Source organism: Mixophyes fleayi, chromosome 5 (genome assembly GCF_038048845.1).
Source record: "Mixophyes fleayi isolate aMixFle1 chromosome 5, aMixFle1.hap1, whole genome shotgun sequence".
NCBI classification, from domain to species: Eukaryota; Metazoa; Chordata; class Amphibia; order Anura; family Limnodynastidae; genus Mixophyes; species Mixophyes fleayi.
The window spans coordinates 158009054-158020981 of NC_134406.1; the positions used below are offsets into that span (position 1 = coordinate 158009054).

At 34.1% G+C, this 11928-nt stretch overlaps 1 protein-coding gene across 1 annotated transcript in view; it reads right to left on the minus strand.

Annotated features, from left to right (window-relative positions):
* Window positions 1-11147, minus strand: part of LOC142158710 (cadherin-9-like) — a 188200-nt gene extending 177053 nt beyond the window's left edge. The window contains exon 1 of the mRNA XM_075212932.1: window positions 10829-11147. The gene's annotated coding sequence lies outside the window, so the exon portion shown is untranslated. The remainder of the gene's footprint in view (window positions 1-10828) is intronic.
* Window positions 11148-11928: the final 781 nt, after the last annotated feature.

An 11928-nucleotide genomic window follows, 5' to 3' on the forward strand; every position in this document is an offset into this window, starting at 1 on the left:
ACCGTTTGGTCAGATATTGTGTGAGTGTGTATAGTGACACGATGATGTAAAGTCATCCCAAAGTGCCGATCATTGTTGCATTTGGTTGGTCGTACCGTTTAATATTTTCCGATCAACCAACTAATGATCATGTACTTGTGGTGCCCCAAAGCCCAGTTGAACAGCACAGAGGAGTGCATAAGCGCTGTTAAAATACAGGGCTACAAGGGGTTAATTGTGCTCCTGGAGACTTGTAACCAGGAGCGATTGACAGGAGGAGGATGAAGGCCCTGATTGGCTGGGGGAGTAACAGGAAGAGGATGTGCAGGAAGGAGGAGAAAGAGAGAGCAGCATGGTAGAAGGAACAAGGGGGGCTGAGGTGCAGCCGAACAGAGAGAAGATAAGCTGCTGTTAGAACTGGTGACATTGCCAGCAAAGCGGACAGAGAACAGCTGGGGACATGCAGTGGGGCGCCAAAGACAGTCTCCACTAACTACAGAAGCCTCTCAAGGTAAAACCCTAGCCTGCAGTGTATTTCACACACCCCAGTGTCAGAGGGAAGAGTGATGAGAGAATCTATCCAAAACTGACATTGCATTCTTGTACAAGGAAGGCTACTGTTCCCTTCTTGGGAGCTTTTCCCCCAGATCATACCTTACACAGGCTGTGGGGAACAATTAAGACTGTCGTTTCAGCTATATCGTGTGTGTGCTGATAGAGATTCATTGACTGTTGAGAGAACAGCGCCATCTTGTGGCTGAACTGAGCAACAGCCCTGCTTTCTACTATAATACTTAACCCTTGATGGAAACCTCTGCAGGACATTGAAACACTACCAAATTCCTGTGCACAGGTCAGCCCAGGACTGAGTATAAAATATGGTAACGTTACCGGGGATAATATTGTGCACCAAATGTTTTAGATGGATGTTAATGTTATGTGATTTACCTAAGAATTGATTTATTAATATTGAAGGTGTGACATTCAGTGTTAGTGGTACCGCTGCGATTCAAGTTAACTCAGCAGTAGATGCTAAAAGTGGGGCGCCTGACCCATAGGGAATAGCACAGTACCCCAAACACCTGAATAAGAAGGAGCCCTGTAGTGTGCGCGGTAGTGACCGTAAGAGTCTTGATGAGTTATTATTGATGGTTCTTGCACCATCACCAGTCAGATATTGTTAACTTGAAAGTAGTAACTGTGATTACCAGTGTGCCTTATTAGACAATGTGTATTGAAGATGTGATTGCTATTGTGCCTTATACTCACCAGGTGTATGTTATATGTTAAATGCTACTGTGCTCTATGCTGATCAGACGCATTATTTTGTCATTACTATTGAGCTAAAGGGGTCAGTGGCGCGGTGGCTTACCAAAACTATCCTTACCGCATATAAGGTGGAGGTGGTGTTTTTTCTATAAGGCAACACAGTATCTGGTTTACCTGAATAATATCTGGTTCCCTTGAACATTGAAGGCTCTATATTAGTAAACTATATTATGCTTTGTACACTGTGTTATTATATGTGTTAAGACTGTCACTGAAAATATCTATTGTTAATACAAATTCATATTATCTTAAATGAGACTTTGTGGAAATTCTTTCTTGATAGGATATGCATTATTCACTGCATTATACTGTGGTAACCAGAGTAAATAAAGCAGACATTGAAATAAAATTATCATTTTAATTTAAACTGGGTTTAAATTAGAACCTACCATTTGTGAGTGATAACGATGGTAGGTATTGGATGGTTATTACAATGTTAGCATTATTAGTATATTTACCTCATCATTGGCCCTCTTGATAACAGAGAGCAATAGCAGACTCTCAAGGGAATGTAGCACCCACTTTAGGGTCAAAATAGATACCATTTTGCAGCATGAAGTGTCTATCCATTCTGTTGCTAGCTGATGCTGAGCTGCTTGCTACTATACATGGTTTCCCATCTTTTGATAAACTACATGAATTAACTTGCTGCAAATTACTTAATAGGAGGTGCTTAGTTGGTCAATCTCCCTATCTCTACATATTGTGGTGCCACAAAGCATACAGATGCCTTGACAAATGTCTGGGTTGAGATAAAAATATTTCCACATGCAAGAGGTAAACTTTTTGGTCTTTTGCCTAAGCATGATAATGCCTGGGCATGAGATGGTACCACTGGTGGCTGCCTTACTTTGACACAATCACCCTCCTCCTCATTATCTTGTTCCTTTTATCTGTCTGATAATTGCATTCTCCATATTCACATACTGAAGGATAGGAAACATAAAATGTAACAAGTATGTTCCTGTGACAAATGTCCTTCAGGTAGTGTGAATAAGATGCAATAGATATCAATGATTTCTGCAATCTTGCTGTGCCCAACATGCAAATGATGCAGTTGTTTGTACTGCAGGTAAGATACTGTTTTTTGCCTAATTTATATAAGTCTTTATACACTTATTGTGCAGGTAGATGTAAAGTGCTATGCAATATGTAATGCTGCTCCACAATGTCAAGGACACAGATTACCCAGTGTGTCATAAGTGGTATCACTAACAATACTAGTATCACTAACAAATTATCTAAAGTGTTTTGTTAGTTATCTGAGAAATGTGTTTGACACCTAGGGGGGAATTCACTTGGTCGCGTTACTGGTAAAAGTAACACGGCCTGCGCATTATTACCATTATTACGGTAATAATATGTGTATTTACCGTTATTACGGTAGTTTCAAAGCCGGCTTAAAAGTCCCGTAATAACGTTAACAGCTTTAACGCCACGCTAATTCGGGGGGAATTGAATTCCCCCCTAGATTTTTTTTAGAGCATAGAACATTTTTTTATATTCAATGACAATTCGCTAAGAAAGTTCAGTTGCTGAAAAGCAACTAACTAGTGACTTATAAACAAAAGAGATTTTCCTGAAGTAGCTACTATTGGATATACTATATAAGACAGTATTGAAATTAGCCTACTATATGTCATGAAAACCAAATGTATAATTCAAATTAGAAAGTTTTCCTGTTTCCTCTTTTTCTCTTTACAAGATAACTAATGAATATATGGATTTTTATCAATTGTATTAACACGGAATGATGTAATTATGTATCCATTGATGATGAAAAAACTATTGATAGAATAGAATATTTATCTATAGCGCCAACATCATTCCCAGTACCTCAACCTCCCTCAAAATACTTAAACACTCACAAGGTGTCACATTACATTTCTTTATTATTAGGGCATTTAAAATAAAATGCACAACAACAGAAATATAATCAAGTTACGCAGCATATTTTTACTTGTACTATTTTTTCACTGTTTAACCACAAATATGTAAGGTTTATTGCACAGCTTTTAACACATATAAAACAGAAATACCCATATTTTAAATGTAAATTAATAAAGATCAATATTTTAGGAGAAGTCTCTGTTCCATATAGTGCACCACAAGACATAAGCCTCTTTCATTATTTTTTTTCTTTATTTCTCAATAGTTATTATTAGGTTCTGGTAGCAACACCTATCTATATAATCATTATATAACTGAGTTAACTATTTAAAACAATATATGTTGTGGTACAGCTGCAATTCTTTCATATAGTGAGGAAATACTGTCATTACCTGTGTTGATTTGATATTTGAATTCCTATAGTGCTCATGAGATACATAGTGTTATGCAAATTTATTTTTTTATGAACTGCTTACATCTAAGCTTCACGCTCGTTTATCTAATCTATTCCTAATTACTTCCCTGCTGACATCAGTTTTCCAACTTCAATATAAATCCATGCCTACTAAATCGATCAGTGCTCTTTCTTCTGCTTTGGATCATCAAGATGCACAATTTGATTCTACTTCAGGTCCTGTCACTAACTTGGCCGTGTAGTAGCAGGGCACACTCTATTGCATAAACTGTGGCTCACTTATCATAATCAGAGTGCAAAAGTTACCGATATTGTTATTCAATGAAAAATGCCTGATGTTAACTCTGTAATTAATGAATAATGGTGAGAAATATGAGCCAAATGATAAAATAAAGAGAAACCAGAGTAAGGCTAGGTACACACTACAGGTTTTTCAGGAGTTTATCGGGGCAATCACAAGATACACTACCGTTCGGCCCAATTTCGCATTAGTGTGTACATTCCAACGATGAGCGATTATTCCAAAGCACATGGTATCATTTGATTTAAATTTTAAACTGGACTAAAAATCTCTTTCACTGATGGAATGATGTCATTACAAGTCTGCAGTGTGTATGCACTCATGACTGGCAGTGTCAATAGATCTCTATGGAATGTGCAGAGTCACAATTTTTTCAGCCAACGGTTATGACAGATGAAGAGCACAGATTTTTTCTTTTTTATTCGTTGGTAAAATTGTTAGTAATATCACATCAGGGGAAACTTTCTGTAGTGTGTACCCAGTCTAAGCATATCACTTGCAAGTGGTTAGGCTTAAAGCTATTGGGAGTTAGTCAGATAAAGGCATTTACGTTGTTCAAAACCGTGATTGGCTGAACTGCCGTTTTCATAGTTAAAATATATTTAGATAAGTCAGGACATGTTGTAGATTGTATGGACATTGAAATGCTATTGTGAAAATATACTTTTTTAAATACTAAAGTATTTTTTCATTGAATTTCTCTTACCACCACAATCCAGAGGAATTCAGAAGAAGGACTGCTGTGGTGCTCATTATATTATGATGTCAAGCTAACATTGCTCTGCTGCTGAAGAAGTCAAAACCGTTAGAAATTTGACAGCAGTTGAAGAGCCAGGGTTCACTGATTTAAGTCTGTATTTTTCAGTTATTACAAGCCAAAATGTTAAAATGTACAAATATTATTGACTTAAAATGAAAACAAAAAAGCCAAGGCTACAAACTGAAAAACAGAAAAAATTCTGATTCATTGCTTTAGGCAAAAACCAGCAATTGATGGAGAGTCATGTCATTATTATCTAGAATTTTGTCATATTCCATTTTTGGGAAAAAACCCTGCTTCTGTTTTGGGGCACCATTTATATTTCTGTAGGGGATGTAGGGCCTGCTTACTGCATTTGAGACAAAGCTCTCGTGTGTTTGGCATTATTACAAAGATAATTATATTTTTTTGACTAGGGTGCGCATCTTTCCTTAAAATTTATAAATGACATATGTAAATGACACATGAATACTTTTTTATTCCAAAATTTGATCTGCAGATGGGAAGGTATGGTGTAAGCATCTGGAAGTCATTTAAAACTATTCCCCAATACATTTATACTCACAAACACATATAAGATCTCCATGGACCTCCAGTAGCACATTGGTCTCTATGTGGATAGTTGCAAGCATATAGACATATCTTGTATCCTTATATTTTAAAGCCTGCAGTTGTTGACTCTTGAGATCTTATGAATCTTCCTTTTTAATTTTAAATTGATCTGACTTTATGGGGTCTATTTACTATCCCTTGCTTTTTCTTTACATTAATTATCATTTCTTATCTGAGTGATACGAAATTAATTAATATATCTATATAGCTGGGACAATAATAAGAGCTTTCTGCAGAAAGTAATCTATAGTGAATCCAATAGTCTGCACATGCTGAAAAAACTTTAAACTGAAGGGAGAGAGGGGAGGAGAACGAAGCCTGCCATGGAGGGAACCAAAGATTCTTGTCCTGAGATGCTCTCCCTATAGGAGATAATGGCCGATGCCATCTTTGGGTGTCAAGCTTCGAAAAGCTAAGCTATTCGAAGCTTGATAAATTGTTCCAAACAGCAGTACTGGGAAGTGTGGTGTTGTGCGGTAGTCTGCTTAATACAGGGGATATATCTGATATCTCCTGCTTTAGGCTAATGTTAAATAGCATCATAACTTAATTTTGCCAAAACCATGTGTGAAGCAACATTTCCATATGATTTTATGCTTCATAAACAGACCCTTATGTGGTTTGCCTCTTTGTTCTGTATCCTCTCTGTAGAGATGCTTAACATAGTGGAACACCAATGAAATTCAAAGGACTCCTCCTGATATCTAGGCACACTTTAGCTGAACTTTCTGACTGGACCCATATGCAATGTGTGGAACTGGACCTCATGTATCAGACTCCCATTGTCCAATAGATTGCAAGCTCCTCTTACCACTCTGCTTGTCTGTATTACCCAGAAACGTTTTATTATTGTGTTTATTCCCAATTGTAAAGCGCTACAGAATTTGCTGGCGCTACATAAATAAAAGTTGATAATGTTCTTGTGAAGTGGAGAGGCCTTGAATTTCTTTATGTATACTGCTTTTAAGATTTTAAAAACAAGAAATTATTCAACTGAATGTGGATTTGTGTAGGTTTCATATTGTGTAGGTTTCAAATGCTGGAATGTAATACAGTGTGTAAATGTCTTATCCTTAGTGCATATCTATGTTTTTTGAAACTGTGAAAATAATAAATATGTTTTAATTCCATTCTCTAGTGGATTCCTGACCCCCTAATAAAAAGGGCAACTTGTAGTTTGCTGCCTGTAGTAAAGTTAAAATACAGGCTGCATTTTCCAGGATGTACATTACCAGGCCATAACTGACACACTGACTTATTGAAATTCAGTGTCACCACAATTACAGTGTACAGTATAATCCTTTTATGAAATTAGGAAAAAATAATAATTATACATGATAAAATGAAAATCATGTGTACTCTGGTAACAATTTACTTGTTGATTTTTTTTATTTAATACATTCTTATTCTTAATGTATTTCAACAATAAAGCCACAGTTATTTGAATATAGAATGCATTTTTTTGTGTTATAATTTTGTTTTTCATTTATTTATGTATTAAGCAATGTAGTTTTTTAAAGATTTGCCAACCCAGTGAAATCTAAAATACAACTAGTACAATTCAATACTAGATCAGAACTAGCCATAAATGATATAATACTCATTTTATCTGGGTATCTGTGAATAATAGGCCTGGTATAGCTGATGTTTGTTTTGCACACTATTATCTGCAAGCTGCAGTACATATACTGTAACTTAATATGTGTCTTCATGCAAAATCATCAAAATCATGGATTTTAAAAATATTAAATTCAGATAGGTGACTAAATTGTGCAACATATAAAATAGAACAGAGTAAAATTTCATTTCTACTATTATTACACTACATGTGGCAAAATAGTGAAAAGATTAATATGCTAAAATACTATACATCAACAGTATAATATAGCCTTTAAAAACATGAATGGCAATAACAGTATATCCACATACAATTGTAATGTATCTGGGTGGTATGCCTCCATTGTGTCTATAAGACCATACTCCAGACAATCTTTAAATTGAACAAGATCTTTCCAGATGACATCAAGCAGGCCAAATGCCTACTCAATGGTGTTTTTAGCGCCTAACCTTATGATAACCCCAACAACCGTTACCCAACTACATATTACAACAATAATAGTCAACTGTACAAATAGATAAATTATATAAAAATATACCAAACTAGTTTTATACGCAAAGTAGCCTATTCAACATCCAAATAATAAAATAATATTATTTCAATTATTGACAAGAACATATTTTGTAAAAAGAAAAGGAGAATCACATGTAAAGTATAGACTTAATTAAAATATTTGATTACAGTTATTAGTATAAAATTCCATAATACATGAAAATTAATATATTCCTCTAAATGACTAATGGTATTACATAGAACAGAACAATGTTCCATATGTTAAAAATGGCTAAACAGACTCATCACGTATTCAATATGGGCCTATTTAATGTAATAGTACTTTCATATCAATTACCATTTTATTTCAGAATCTATCTCAGCCCAGGTCACAAGGCTTGACATTTGCTCAACATACTTTACAAAAAAAAATCAGAAAATGTGTCTGTAAATATCACGATGTAAAATATCAGAGGTACAGAACAATAAGTACAGGTGGAAACAATATGTTATTGCAGCAATGCAGTGAGTTGCACCACAACGAAGAAATAAGTGAACAATCCATGCTGTCTTGGGACACATCTCTAGATCTTATATCCAAGTTAATTGAAGATGATAAATAAAAGTAACAAGTGCAATGATGCCCCATTTATTACAAGAGCGTTTACTGCAACTACATATACAATAACAGTCATTGTATATCACTATCAATTCAATCACATACAATCAGTGTACATAGGTCATAGGGATACAGTCAGAAACTATTGACAATATAATTCTTGATAAAAGCATTTAGCAGTATTTCCAAATAGGCCTATATGTATAAAAGATTACTAAAAATGAGGCCGCTGAAAGTACTTTGGTCAAGGACACCAGGACACAGTTTAAAAAGAAACAGAGTAAACATAATTGAGTAGGAAATCTTAGGGAACTCTGATATTACACAAATCATATGCTACGCTTGCACACTAAGGCAAGCATTCACGTACAATTTATGTATAATAAACGTATAAGCAATGCAAAACAAGACTAAACTATGAACCAACAGCTGGTGCTGTTCACCAACAGTTTATGACCAATATTCTATCTGCGCAAATAATATGCAATGCAAAACATGATTTTCAAAATTAGAGTCTTTTAAAGTTTAAATTATTTATGTAAGAAGAGAAACATGCTACAAATATACAACTCACATGTACATTATGTGTATTTCATAAGATATGTAGCTGTAAGTTTATAAGCATATGGAGACCTTCTGATAATAGCAGTGTGGATAATATCAGTATTAGATGGCTAATCATAGATTATCCAGACATGCTTGCATAATAATTAGAATTAAAACTAAAGGGGATTTGGGGAATGGCTATCTGCAGCTTGAATGGAGATTAGTGTTGGGGAAAGGGACATTTAGCAATTTGAATCTTAGCCAATCAGGCCATGTCCTAAAAAGGACTTATGATAATTTGCTTTTAAAACTTATACTCATCCTAAACACAACCATACAAGAAAATAGAAATTGCAATGTGTTATAGACACAGCTATTAAATGTAACCTTGAAGAAGATAAATTTTTCCAAATAATGATCTGTCAATTCAGTCACAATCAGACATTTATATAATTGCTTTAGACCTCTCACTGCCCTTGATTTAACTATTGTGCTCAGAAATGCTACTCCGAGTTCAAGAAGGAAGAGTAGATATAAATGATTACTCAGAATTATATTATCTCATTTGAAGGTGAAAAAGGAAATCTGATTACTATGACATTCTATATTTCATGTTTGAAATTTTTAAAGATTCACTATTTAGTAACTGACTGAATATGCATATTTCTATTGAGATTAATCTATTTTTATCTATTTTTTCTATGTTTAGAACATAGGTTAATGTTTCCATTAACTTTTGCAGCGTGTTATGTATCAATCTATTGTAATTGTGTACAATATTTATTACTGCTAAATTAAAATTCTTCAAGATCTTAGATTGAAATTCAGTGCATTTAAGGACTCTCAAATCTAAAATACTTGGTATAATTTGCTATACAGAAAATAATTTAGGGTGGTGTCACACCTTTAATCACAGGGTCTAATGACTCTAAATTGAAATCATTCATTACTATGAGTAATATAGAGAGGATGTCACAGGAGCCCTTTTATCACTTCAGTGGCTTTAAAAGCGCTGACAGAAGCATTTTGGACAAATGATCAAAGCGTTAAATAAAACCGTTCTCCATTTCAGCAGACCTGTCATACAGCGTTTTAATTAGAAGTTGTGAATTTTAAAGTGCTGCACTTTCTTAGTTGTGATAAAAAAACGCTATAAAATTCAGCAAGTGGGTTTCTGAAGCTGAAAAAGCGTTCGCGTAAACTGGACCCATGTAATACCCCTGTTTAGCTAAAGTATTTAAGACACTGTGTGCAACATTTTTAGCAGGATGACAAAACAAATAAAATTGTATTAGGTATATTGTCACAATTATAAAAATGTAAATATTATGGTTCTTTGGACTGTGTATTTTGTAAAACCATAAATGTGAGTTTATGCATTCAAATGTTTTATACACTGTGACCAGCTTCGGAGTTGTCTATTTAAAATAAATAAATAAATATGGTGCAACAGTTCCTTCCAATCTCAGTAAATATTGATTTCTTTACAGCTGGCATTCATCATTTCTTGTTCAGGACCTTCAAGGTAACAAGAAATATGCAATTACACCAATTCCACTATATATTGCTGGCAAGACAAAACACTTCATCATGTAATTGTGTTCTGCTGAATCATTTCATTTCTTAATGTCAGTTTCACATGTTTCTGCTTTCTGGCAGGTTTAGTGCTGATCTACCAGTTAATATCCAAGCAAAGGTCAGAAGTACCTTTAGATAACATCTGGTAAATAAGTTTTACATACTGGTAGGCAATCTGCTTTGGCTAGTATAGCAAAATTTCCCTCATCCAGCTTTCCTGTATTCGGCCACAACCTTATACTGTCATTAGCAATATTACTTCCAAAAAGAACACTTTTATAGCACTTTTTAAATATTTGTAAAATAGCAGGCTAATATATATATATATATATATATATATATATATATATATATATATATATATATATATATATATATCTATCGGTCCATATCTATCTATCTATCTATCTATCTATCTATCTATATATATATATATATATATATATATATATAATTCTTCATTGTGAGTAATCTAAAGAATACATTGCAGCATCTAAAATGGGGAGATAACACCATGAAAAGTGAAGTTTTATTTTACAGTCTATATTACTTCTGGTTAATAATAATTGGTTATCCTTGAAAAGAATGGAATAGAAACATGCTTTCAAGTAAACTTAAATACTTATTATATATTAAAAATACATATGTACATTTATGAGAACGCTGATAACAGTGTGTCAGCCACTTACCTTAGTTCAAATTGTATTAAGTATATTAATCTATGTCCGGCAGGTTGCTGTCATTGCATTCTCCACAATGCTTACAGTACTGTAACTTCACAGCTAAATCTCGTCTTATCAAGAGGATCCCTCTTCCAATGTTATTTTAACTCATACAAGCAAGGAATTGTAGTCATATATACTATCTGATTGGTTTCCTTTCAAGGCTTCTGATTAATAAACAAGTCTCAGACATGAAGAGATTGTGCTGCTGATAGAAAAGCAGTATTCAGCATGGTGGGTGATAGCTAGGAGAGGAGGAGAGATTGCTACAGTGAAGTCTTGGCTGTACACAGAATGATTTGCAAATGAATAGGGTGGGTTGTAACACAGAGGAGGGGTTTCTTAAAGACTACTTTGTAACAGACTGGATCTATCCACAGTTAATCAGCCTATCTAATCTTCTTTCAGGGACAATACTGCAGCTAACAGCATCTCTCTCACTTCTACATGACCAGAAAAATGACATGCCAACAAAATGTTGAAATAAATGCAAACCTTATTTACACATACGAAGCTTGGCAGATTGCATTTTTTTTTAACTGTTAGGACCAACTGCAATTTGAAATAGCTATAGCCTTTGATCACTGCACTATTAAAGCTATTTTTAGATCTCGTGGCAGAAAGCAATCCACCTTTTTAAGCCTTCGTAAAAATACAGGAAACACAAGCCAAATATTAAATATACTAACTAAATGACAATTAGATACTGAAATTGCTGTTATTTTAAGCAGTACTCAGCATATTCACACTCACATTTTACTAGCTTATTTATGTTACAAATCCCAAAATGAGCATTGGTTTGGAACATACCTTAGCAGCGTTAACCCTCATTTCTTAAAAATAGGTAATTTGTAAAATAAGGATATACACAAAATGTATAAGCATCATTACATTTGCAAATTAATAATCCAGCTCCATATTTTACATATCTTTACCATGTTGATGCTTAATATTCCACTTTTTTTCTAATAAATACTTACTTTTTCTTCCAATAATAACTAGCAGTGTATTTGGTGTATGTATTAATTCATGAAGTACTTAAATATTTCTGAGCACTTAATTTATTT